Source organism: Anomaloglossus baeobatrachus, chromosome 4 (assembly GCF_048569485.1).
Source record: "Anomaloglossus baeobatrachus isolate aAnoBae1 chromosome 4, aAnoBae1.hap1, whole genome shotgun sequence".
NCBI lineage: Eukaryota > Metazoa > Chordata > Amphibia > Anura > Aromobatidae > Anomaloglossus > Anomaloglossus baeobatrachus.
Genome location: NC_134356.1, coordinates 94,779,678 through 94,792,381, shown reverse-complemented (window position 1 = coordinate 94,792,381; position 12,704 = coordinate 94,779,678). Strand labels below are relative to the sequence as shown.

Sequence of the window (12,704 nt, the reverse complement as noted above, 5' to 3'; positions counted from 1 at the left end):
GGAACGCAAAAATGTTCCTGGCCAGAACCCAACAAGTGGGCACAGGCTCTCTCAATACAAATGTATTGAGCAAGGCAACTCCCACTAGATGATCGCACCTATTAGTCGGATGCGCATACTCCATATAGCTGTATTGAGTAAGGCTGCACCCACTAGTCTGGTTCTGTCCGGAAACATGCTTATTGCACAGTTGCAGTCACGTGAGTGCAGTTTCTGGCTCAGAAGCTGGCAAATCCTCACAGCACACAGTGCATGCACGTGGAGGATTTATAAGTCTGCAGTCACAGAGTGACTTCTAACTTACCATTTTAGCGAGGACAACCCCTTTAACATATTGTTGAATGTATTGAACCTGATATTACAATATTCCAATCCTGAACAGTTGGTACATATCCACCTATCTCAGAAGAACATGGCTCCAATTCATCAAAGCATTTTTGCCAAAAATCTGGAGTAAATCGCTTTGAAAAGTTGCAAATTGTTGTTGCACCTCAGAGTTGCGCACAAATTTTTACTTTTTATCATTTTCACGAACAGTTAGCCCAGCTACGCTAAGGTTGGTGGAGCTGGAGTGGGATGGGGGCATGATGTTCATAAAGTAGGAAATGTTGCTTCAGTCAGTGACTGGACGATTATTTGTGGTGTGGCACATGGAGGTACCTGCCATTTGTCTGATGCTCCTTTTTTATGAAGAGGCGGGCACCTCTTTATGAATCAGGAGTGTCGACTCCACCCCCTCATCAAGACTGGCGAGAAAATCACTGATCTTTATGAATCGGGTGCATTGTATTTTGTAATTAACGATCAAGGACGCCAATAATGTGGACCACAATTGATTGACACTGGAAAGTTTGTCATTCTCTCTCAAAATTCAAAAAGTTTAAACATCTTTTGTCATAGATTTGATTCTCAGGGTATGTCAGATAAAGTATGTGATGTTCTCCAGGCATATACCGCCAATGGAAATCTGTGATGTATATCACTGTATAGACTCCTATTTCACGAAGCGTATACTGCTTTGTATACATTTTTTATTTTGTACTGTTACATAGTACAAATCCTATACTTTTATAAAAGGGATGCAGATATATAAGTACACAATATATCGCTGAAGGATACTCCCAAGACTTTAACTGGATACATGAGCGCCTAGCGACGCTGCCTTCAAGATTATTTCCCATGTTGGACAATTAAAACATTAAGGCTATGTGCGCACTGGAAAATGGAATTTTCTTAAGAAAATTCCGCAGCTATTCAAAGATTACCGCACCCGCGGTAAAAAACCGCGGCAAACCGCACCCGAAAACCGCATGCGGTTTGCTGCGGTTTCACCGCGGTATTGTTCGCGGTATTGCCGCGGTTTTGCCGCGTGCGGGTTGGGATGTGCTTTATTGCATTCAATGCAATAAAGCACATTGAAGAAAAAAAAAAAAAAAGTCATTTAATTCTGAGATAGTAGATAGACAGAAGAATAGATAGAGGGATAGACAGACAGACAGACAGATAGAGGGATAGATAGATAGAGGACAGATCGCTGCATTTCCCACGGTCGGCAGTGAGTTCACATTACCGGCCGTCGGAAATGACCGGTAATTACCTCTGCTGTCTGCTGCATTCATTCAGCGCTGTGTCTGTGACAGTCGCGGCTGGATGTAAGCAGCGCAGGACGCCGGAGCTTTGGATTACGCCGGAGCTGTGGATTACGCTGGAGCTTTGTTTCGGCAGGGGTTAATAAAAGGGTTAACGAGGCTTGTTTGTTTTATTTAAAATAAAGGATTTTTCTGTGAGTGTGTTTATTCACTTTACTTACGGGTTGATCATGTGAGCTGTCACATAGACGCTGCCATGATCAAGCCTGGAGTTAATGGCGGTGATCCACCACCATTAACCCCTTGTATTACCCTGACCGCCACTGCTACACGGCGGCAGGAAGAGCCGGGGACACGCCGGTGCTGCCGCATAATGCATGCGACAGTCCCGGGGCAGCTGCGGCTGATATTCTTGGCTGCGGGAGGGGGAGTGAGGCGGGGGACATTAACCCTGCCCCTCTCCCTCCCCAGCCTGAGAATACCGGGCCGCCGCTGTGTGCTTACCTCGGCTGGAAGGTAAATATGCAGCGGAGCCCACGTTCTTTGTTTTCTATATTTCCGTTTGGTTTCTATGTGTGTTCTATGTGTCTGTGATCTATGTCTGTGATGTGTGTGTGTGTGTCTGTGATGTGTGTGTGTTTACTCTCTGCACGGCTTCCTCTTCCTGTAATGACATCACTTCCCTGCAAAACCGCAAGCAAGCGATGTACATTACCGGAGGTAAACCGCGAAATACCGCAGGGAATAACGCAGGAAACCGCAGTGAACCGCACAGAATTTGCTGCCTGCGTTATTCCCTGCGGGATTTCATGATTAACATTGGAGTCAATGGAGTGAAATCCCGCAGCGACGTGCGGAAAAGAAGTGACATGCACTTGTTTTTGCTGTGGGAATCCCACAGCAAAACATGCAGCTGTCAAATTCCGCCTAGTGCGCACAGGATTTTTTTTGCCCATAGGTTTTGCTGGTGATTCACTGCAGAGAGGTTATGAACATTTTCTGCAGCGAAACATGCAGCAAAACCGCAAAAAATCTGCGGCAAAATCCGGTAAGTGCGCACATAGCCTAACATACTCTTATTGTACAAAAATGAATTGTAAAGAAAGCCCAAGTGGGTATAGCCAAAATGTGTGCATTATCAAGAAGACTGGGGCAGATTAAAAAGGTAACAAACAGTATGAGTCCACAGGTTGATCTTCCATAACTGGACACACCTAAGTCTCCAAAAGAGCTGTATATTGAAATGCTGGGAAGTGATTAATTAATAATGTTTATGTTAAACTTATTTTCTTTTATGCATTGGAGCAATACTGTAAGGGTATGTGCGCACGTTGCTTTTTACCTGCTTTTTACCTGCTTTTTTGCTGCTTTTTCTTCTGCGCTGTTTAATGCCAAAATGGATGTGTTCTTCTATTCAAGCAAAGTCTATGGGAATTTGGGTTTCTTGTTCACACTTTGTGGTTCAAAATGCTGCCTTTTTGAGGCAGAACTTTGGTCAAAAACTCAGCTTTTCAAAGAAGCAACATGTCAATTGTTTTTGCCATTTGGGTTTTGCACTGCAAAGCTGAGTTTTTGACCAAAGTTCTGCCACAAAAAGGCAGCATTTTGAACAACATAGTGTGAACAAGAAACCCAAATTCCCATAGACTTTGCTTGAATAGAAGAACACATCCATTTTGGCATTAAACAGCGCAGAAGAAAAAGCAGCAAAAAAGCAGGTAAAAAGCAGGTAAAAAGCAACGTGCGCACATACCCTTAAGGTAATAATTGTTGTAAGGGTGAACATGTGCGAGTAATTACCGTACACTTTAAATTTTATTTTAACCATTCCACTTTATTGTTAAATGGAATCTGTCAGCAGGTTTTTGCTACCTCATCTGAGATCAGCATGATGAAGGCAAAGAGATTCTTAATCCAACAATATATCACTTCGATTACTGTGTGCAGCCGTTCTGACACAATGTGCTTTTTTAGCTATAGTCATGTAGCAGAGTCCAGAGGGCTGTCCCTGCCCACACCAGGCTGTCTATAGAGAGTGTATATGGACTGTGAGATGTCAATTAAAGGAGTGGGCGTGCTGGACAACATGGCATGAGGGAGCTAGCCACACCATAAGGTTCCAGCTGCTAAAACAAACTTGGCAAATAAACAAAAGATTGGACTGTGACAACACAGGCATGCCTGAACTTTCTGGCTTAACCCTTACAGCATGCTGGTTTCAGCTTATATAGCAAAAACCTGCTGCCAGATTCCCTTTTAATTACAACATTAGTTAGTTACACCTTTCAGACAGGTGCACTTACTGAGCGACTCAGGATCCCACTTTTCTGGCATGCATTCTTCTCACAGATTACACTCAAATTAGCTCATGAATCAAATTACACGTTTACATTGGTAGAAGAATGAACGGGTCAGTTACTCTTTAAATTGGCAATGTTGTGTCTTGAGCCATGAGCTGGTGCTTATCCTCCGATGTACCTTAGATTTGTGTAGACCCATCCTGATTGTGTGATCTTATAGTGGAGCCCTGTGTGGAGTATGTGCACTTTCTAAGTAATAAAGATGTAAGAAAATCAATAGTTGCTCCTGTTTCTTTTCATTATGAATCGCTTATTAGTAAGAAAGTATTACTGTGACGCAGAGCCATGCACCAGGCCGGGAGATCGAAAAAGATATTGTTCATATCATCTTGCCAACTTCTTTTTATTTCCCCTTTGGTGGATCAGTTTCTCTTTCTAGGAATAGCTCTTGCTTTGGGGCAAAGACATTAAGAAAAGAATTACACATATTCACATCTGAGTAATTACAATGCACGTCTCTTATAAAAACCAGCTATGACTAATGGACTGCACAGTATGCCAAAGCTCCGCAAGAGGAGGAAATGTCTACGTTATCGGCCTGCAGGAATCTACAAGCAAAACTTTCCCCTATGCTGCTACGTTTTTTTTGAAAAACACTTACCTTTGACTGTAGAAAAGGGTTGCAGAACCTGCTGTTATGTTCCCATCTTGGGGATCTCAACATTTGAGAACTTATCTGTGTTCAGCACTCGTGAAGAACTGGTTGGGAGGGAAGATGGCTCCTCAGGAGTGGATTTCTCTCTCCATTGTTGTTTATGGGAGAGAAAAAAGCTCAGTTGTTTCTGTAACTTCTTAAAATACACTATAAATTGCCTATCTAATGCAGGGTCACCTCCACTTCCTATCCCGATAAGTGAACCCTAAAGGTGGAACTCTTGTGTATTTTCAATATGCCATAAATGACTTTGTGGCCTTGAGACCCAAAAATGTTTGGCACCCTTGTCGAAGACCATTGTGGCCTTCAGACCCAAAAATGTTGTGCATCCTTGTCCTAGAACATTGTGGCCTTGAGACCCAGAAATGTTGTGCACCCTTGTCTTAGAACACTATTTGTTCACAATATTATTAGTGAGGTGGGTCGCTGATGTGTGGAACAGCCGTTATGGTAACCATACACGTGAGATAGCTCTTAGCTGAAGAGTTACCTGTCTCAACTCCGTCAAAAATGCGCCGCATGGCCAACCATTCATATGGGGAATGAAGAGAGATGCTGACAGTGGATTTTCTTCTATGAAAATAAGTGGATTAAATTGTGTGTGAAGAGTTGTGAGGTCAACAAACAAATTCGAAATTTGTTGGCATCTGCCACCTTTAGTGTGGGTGGTGGCCTCTATTTATTCTTTCTGTTCCTATCAAAGTAAACTGTAGGAGCCAAGTGATTTTTCTGTCACATTTGAGACCACTTTGGCCACCAAAGGGAGTATTGTAATTAGCTTTCATTCTGACAATAACAATGGAATGACAGTGCAGAGTTGCATAGTTACTTAGAGACCCAAATGTATTAATGGGGGTGGGAGCATCTGTGGGGTTGTTTTGAGCTTCCCCTGTCAGAAGATCGGTCAGTTTAAATTCAAAGCCCAACTCTTTTTTTTTTTTGTTTCCACAGAAGCCACCTGAGGCATATGGCAATTGGTGTCGTCCTCTCTTCCCATTGAAAATACATTGATGTGTGTCATGTTGTAATTGTAAAATAGGACCCATGTATAAAGCTGCATGGCTTCATTATAACTTGGAAAGGGAACAAGAGCTAGCAATCTAGCATTATATCTGACCACTGTTCAGCTATGACCCCCTGCTGTGAAAAGGTAATTGAAGTGCGTTATCCAATAGAGAGCAGACTTAAGGGGCTTTACACGCTGCGACGCTGGCATTCGCACCCACCCCCGTCGTTTGTGCGTCACGGGCAAATCACTGCCTGTGGCGGACAAAATCACTAGTACCCGTCACACATACTTACCTTCCTAGCGACGTCGCTGTGGGCGGCAAACGGCCTCTTTTCTAAGGGGGCGGTTCGTGCGGCGTCACAGCGACGTCACACAGCAGGCGTCCAATAGAAGCGGAGGGGCGGAGAGCAGCCGCATGAAAGTCACGCCCACCTCGTTGCCGGCAGAACGCAGGTACGTTGTTGTTCGTTGTTCCCGGGGTGTCACACGTAGCGATGTGTGTTGCCTCAGGAAAGACTAACAACCTGCGTCCTGCACCAGCAATGATATTTGGGAACTGAACGACGTATCAACGATGTGGTGAGTATTTTTGATCGTTAACAGACGCTCGTAGCTGTCACACGCAACGACGTCGCTAACGAGTTCGGATGTGCGTCACGAATTCCGTGACCCCCAACGACATCTCGTTAGTGATGTTGTTGCGTGTAAAGCCCCCTTTAGTCTCAACAAGAGGCTCCGAGGTGACAAATTTCCTCTCTGTGTGGCTAGTTATTCCTGTCTTTAAAAGAACTACAGCAGACACATTGACACCAGATTCCAGTTATGAATATTGTTTTTTTTGTGACCAGGGTAGGTCCCTTAGTTATGGGAGACACATTTTCGACATCTTGACCCCAGGATGAATGAAATGCATGTTCTTGCTTTGTGGTGTGGCCTGCCAATCAGTTGCAAATTATTATTGGCGAGGAGGACGGAGTTGTATACGCCTTGTTTCATATCTATGGAAAGCTAAAATTATAATAGGAAACATGGCATTAATATCTTCCACCTGGGACATCCAAGGAGGCAGATATCTTTTTAAGATCAGGGATTTCCTAATTTTTGGGACCCGAGGCTGGAGATGAGCGAATTCGAACTGTAAAGTTCGAGGTTCACACCGAGCATGGATTTTAAATCGGAGATGTGGTGTTGTACGTATGCTAACCACTCGATCAAGCATCAAGCATCAGGGTGCTTGTTGCGCTCAGTGCGAGCTGGTTGCAGTCTCTAAATGGCTCTCATTGGGGGTAAAAACAACGGATGTAGTGCGTAAAAAAAAAAAAAAAAAAAAATCATGCCCTCCCTCCCCCAGAAATGCTCTGTTTATGGCTGACTGTGTGTGGATAGAGAGCTGAATTGCCGAATCATTGACTTCCATTGGGGGTCAGGTCAAGTCTTGGTCCCGAACTGAGCTGAACGGAGTCTGGTGAACACAAAATTTAACAGGACCGCTCCTCTCTACTCGAGACACATCCCAATGATCAGCGCCCATATGACGTCATCAAGATGAGGTTTGTGGGCGACTCTTATCTGATTAATGAAGATTTTGAATTGTAATCATTGTTTAGTGCTGGAAGATGCAGCTTGCTGTAGGATTGTTCCATTTTGAAATGGCGAGATTCCCTCCATAGAACATTTGCACTATTCCTGTAACCAGCAATTCCTCTATAGTACTTTACTCTTGTTTGTCCCTTTTATGTTATGTGACTATATCTACTGTATTTCTTTTTGTTATTGCGGAGCTTGGCAATGACTGTACTGAAGTGTATGTATATTACATGCAGTGGAATCTGGTGTGTATATATTATACGTTAACTGTGAAGAGGCCGATAATTGTCCTGTTAGTGAAAGCAAGCCGTCGGTCAGTTATCAGTAGTGATGGGCGAATAGTAAGTATTCGTGCTCGGATTACTCGTAACAAATCCCAAAGTATTATTCCGGTATTTGTCACTGTTAACGAACCTAATGCAAGTCAATGGGGAACCCAAGCATTTATCTTTTTGTCACGACTACTGGAATAGTTTTCGGTATTCGGTAAGAATAATCCGAACACAAATAGTTACTATTCGCCCATCACTAATTATCAGTCAATGGCATATTGTCCCGACAATTGGAGGTAGCAGAGTGCTTTTAGTAACAAATTGATGGCAGCAATGGGATATCTGTGTGATCTCTCCAGCTGTTCCCTGACCATGTGTATGAGGGAGTCGTGTCGGACAAACCTCGTATCACCAACTTTAGAACAAGCTTGTAATTTAATTTCGTTTTTTAGGTTCCAGAACCTATTTTCTTTAGAGTTGTCCACTACGAAGTATAGTGGCCACATTGATTTTAAATCTGGGAAAGAAGGCTTTTTCTAAATATCTTCTATTTCTAATTCTGCCTGTGAGCGGTGCTATCGCTGTGATGGGGATCACATGACCCAGGTGGCTGTGACCTCTGATGTCTGGAGATGTCACGTCAACTGAAAATTGACCCGTCCTCACCGAGGCGGTACCCAGTCTCCCTGAATGACTGGGCTGTGGGCGTCGTTTCATCTTTTGGTGCTTTCAAAAAGTGCAGTGCACCTTCCTACATATTTGTTTTGCATTTATCTTCACCCTCTTCTTATTTCAAGGTCTTACAGAAGCCTCAAAAGGGCCAAACCAAGAATGAACCAAACTGAGTGGTTGGTTTGAGCAGTCAAGAAACCTATAAACTTACATTCTAAAGCGGGCTTTACACGCTACGATATCGTTAATGAATTATCGTCGGGGTCACGGTGTTTGTGACGCACATCCGGCTTCATTAACGAGATCGCAGCGTGTGACACTTATGAGCGACCTTAAACGATCGCTAAAGCGGTCAAAATCGTTTGCCGCGGAGAGTTCGTCCTGAAACAAAAAAATCGTTTTCTGCTTATTAGCGATGTTGTTCCTCGTTCCTGCGGCAGCACACATCGCTATGTGTGACACCGCAAGAGCGACGAACATCTCCTTACCTTCCTCCACCGGCAATGCGGAAGAAAGGAGGTGGGCGGGATGTTACGTCCCATTCATCTCCGCCCCTCCTCTTCTATTGGCCGCCTGCCGTGTGACGTCGCTGTGACGCCGAACGAACCGACCCCTTAGAAAGGATGCGGTTCGCCGGCCAGAGCGACGTCGCAGAGCAGGTATGTGCGTGTGATCATCACATATCGGCCGTACGACGGGGGCGGGTGCTATCGCGCTCGACATCGCCAGCAAATGCTAGCGATGTCGCAGCTTGTAAAGCCAGCTTTACTCTAAACTATTTGTTATTGAACTTCATCACTGCATGTAATATTACTAAATTCTATAATAAAGTGCCTCCAATAAATTCCTCCAAGACCCGCGAGTATGTGTTTTCCTTTATTTTATCTGGGCCACCTTAGCATTTGAAAAGGTTTTGTCCAGTAGTGGACAATCTCTTTTAAGAATTACCCCATGAAAAGTTTGCAAGAAGTTCCTTTTTGTTCTACAGCGTCTGTGTTTGTAGGCACTATTACTAAATGGAGAACTCCAAGACTACATCAACCCCCTCAAGAAAGCCAAAGACAATCAGCCCTGGCCGAGAGCCTAAGCCAGCAGCACATCAGTCTTGGCAACACTCTTCTGTAACGTATAGTCCACATTAGTTGGCCTGTTTGTTCTTTCCGTTTTTTGTGAAACTCCAAACTTTGTTTCCTCTTGTTTCCTCGTCTTCTGATTGTATTTACGTGATTGAACATTGCTTTTTTATGCCAAGGGCCTGTCAGTGTTCATATTTCTTCCATGTTTAGTGATTTTTTTTTTTCTCCATGGAAAACATCTTAATTGTATTTGCTTCTGAGTCTCTGTAGGAATATCAGAAATCTCCGAGTTTCATTCATATTCATTTCCCCTTCAGCCAGAGTTTAAGAGAAACGTCAATACATTGTTAACAGGTTGTCATTTATGTTCTACTATTGCATAGCTGAAAGCCAAGATGTGCTATTAAATAAGCTTCAGGCACTTCGTATTCTGAGCTGTTTTTGTTTCCTTGCCTATATAATTGGCAGATGATGTCACTGGGTGCAGTGAAAGGGGTTGTCCCACCTACCAAGAAATGTTATATTCGTTATTACTGCTGTGTAAAAATGGAACAAGGAAAAATACATGAAAAATGTGTGTAATTTTATGCTAGAACAAAATATAAACTACTTGTCTGGATTTTAAGTCTAAAGCCTGCTTTACACGGGACGACCGATTGTGCGATTTCACAATCGATCGTACCCGCCCCCGTCGTTTGTGTGTCACGGGCAAATCGCTGCCCGTGTCGCACAAAGTCGTGAAACCCCCGTCACACATACTTACCTGCTGAGCGACCTCGCTGTGGGCGGCGAACGTCCACTTCCTGAATGGGGAGGGACGTTCGGCGTCACAGCGACGTCACACAGCGGCAGGCCAATAGAAGAGGAGGGGCAGAGATGAGCGGGATGTAAACATCCCGCCCACCCCTTTTCTTCCGCACTGCCGCTGCGGGACGCAGGTAAGCTGTGTTCATCGTTCCCGTGGTGTCACACGGAGCGCCGTGTGCTGCCACGGGAACGATGAACAACCTGCTGCAGGTAAAATAAACGATATTATGAAACTGAGCGACGAGTACACGACTCACGATTTGTGAGCGATACTGCGTCACTCAGAAGTTTCACACGAGACGTCGTCGTGTACGATGCCGGATGTGCGTCACGAAAACCGTGACCCCGACGATGCATCTTACAATCCATCGTCTCGTGTAAAGCACCCTTAAGTGTATTAAAGGAAAACTTTTTTTTTTTTTAAAGGGGTTGTCCAGGCGTAGGGGGCAAGTGTGCGATCACTGTATGTGTGCATCGGCGCGCAGTCAGAATTCACCAACCCGGAAAGGTGCTATTTGCATACTTCCGGCCACATTTCTACTAAACGTGTTTGGCCTGCTCAATTCACTTCTATTGAGCAAGACCGCACACTTCTAGTCGGCATGTTACCACATGTATGCAAATCTCATACTTGTGATCACATGCCTGCCCGCTCCTGACATTAGTGAATCCTGACAGCGTGTACATTACACGCTGTGAGAATCAATAAGTCTGCAGTCACACAGACAGGATTTTGTCAGCAGATTTCTGCAATTGAGGCTGGACTCACACGAGCGTATGGCATCCGATGCGAGAGCATCGGATGCGATATGCTAATGACTCCCGACTCATGCTCTGCTGTGAGCGTGAGCCGAGTGTCATACGACTGTAACCCGATCTTGCGATCGGGTCACAGCTGTGAAGCTGAGTGCGGGCGCTGCGGAGGAGAGGGAGGGGTTAATCCTCCCATCTCCTCCATTGTCAGCCTGTGCGTGTATTGCACTGCACTGGGATAACATCTGAGTGCAGTCCGATGTATCTCTCGCACCCATTCACTTGAATGGGTGCGAGTGATATGGCTGTAGCAGAAAATCGTAGCATGCTGCCGCTTTTCTCGCATCCAGAATCTGGATGTGATAAAAGCTGCCCAACTGCTCGCCCTCATTGCCTAACATTGGTCAGAGTGCAATGCGAGATTTTCTCGCATTTCACTCATCCGATTTTCACACTCGTGTGAGCGTACCCTTAACCTGAAGATAGCATGCTGCAAGTGTTAAAACAGAGATTTCAGCCCTGCCTCTGTTATTTCAGTCTGTTTTTTGTTTACCTGCAATGTTAGCTTAAGCCTGTTGTCTCTATCATTAGTGGGTCTCAGCAGCAGATAAGTTGTAGTCTGACTGCCCCCTCTGTGATTAGCAGCTTCTGTCTATGGAAGTGTACACTGAAAGCCTGGTGTGGGCAGGGATAGCTCTTAAAGCTCTGTTACATGCAAAATCTAAAATCTTTCACTGTGTCAGAATGGCTGCAGCCACTAATCTAAGTGATACATCATTGAACTCAGGACCTCTTTACCTACATCATGCTGCTCTCAGATGAGGTAGCAAAAATTCCTTTTAAGTATTAGGCCTAAATCAGACATCCATGTGTCGTGTATATTTTCTATTCGCGTTTTTCAAGGATAGACTATGAAGCCATTAGAGTCTATGGACTTGTTAATATAGTGAAATAACAGAAACATATCCATTTTTGATTTTGCAGATTAAATTCACCAATGCAAGTCAGTGGGTCCATGAATAAAACAGCACTCGATTGCGATCTGTTTGTCATCTGAGTGCTGTCTGTTTTTTTTACCTTTTGATGAGCAGGTGAAGCTTGGATTTTTTTTTCAGACGCGGAACAAAAATGCATTAAAATTGGATCTATTGTACTGATGAAAGTGGTCAGTTTGTTGTTGTATTAAAAAAAAAAAAAAAAAAGATGTCTTACAGGATCAGGTACGGAACAGAACAGGCAACAGAAATAACTGATTCTTTAAAGGGAACCTGTCACCACTTTTTTGCCCTATAAGCTGCGGCCACCACCACCGGGCTCTTGTATACAGCATTCTAACATGCTGTATATAAGAGCCCAGGCCGCTGTGAGAACATAAAAAACACTTTATAATACTTACCTAACGGTTGCTCGGTGGGCCTAATGGGCGTCTTCGTTCTCCGGTGCCGGCGTCGCCTCTTTTGGCCATCTTCGTCCTTCTTCTGAAGCCTGTGTGCATGACGCGTCTACGTCATACACACTCTCCGATCCTGCGCAGGCGCACTACAGTACTTTGATCTGCTCTGCTCAGAGCAGATCAAAGTGCGCCTGCTCAGGACCTGAATGCCAGCGAGTGTGGATGCTGTTGGACCCATCATGCACTTCGGCTACAGAAGAAGGAGTACAAAGATGGCCGAAAGAGGCGGGCCGGACAACGGAGACTCCCAGTAGGCCCACCGTGCGACCGTTTGGTAAGTATTATAAAGTGTTTTTTTATGTTCTCACAGTGGCCTCTGTTAGAATGCTGTATATAAGAGCCCGGTGGTGGTGGCCGCAGCTTATACACCAAAAAAGTGGTGACAGGTTCCCTTTAACTCATTTTTGACTCAGACAATTTTCATTCTTTGTGCTTTTATTTTTAATTAGAAAATAAGGAAAAAGTCCATAT

The 12,704-nt window shown here is 44.4% G+C and overlaps 1 protein-coding gene across 4 annotated transcripts in view; it reads left to right on the top strand.

The window, feature by feature from the left end:
* Positions 1 to 12,704, top strand: part of JADE2 (jade family PHD finger 2) — a 353,612-nt gene that overhangs the window by 46,551 nt on the left and 294,357 nt on the right. The gene's annotated exons all lie outside the window — the stretch shown is intronic.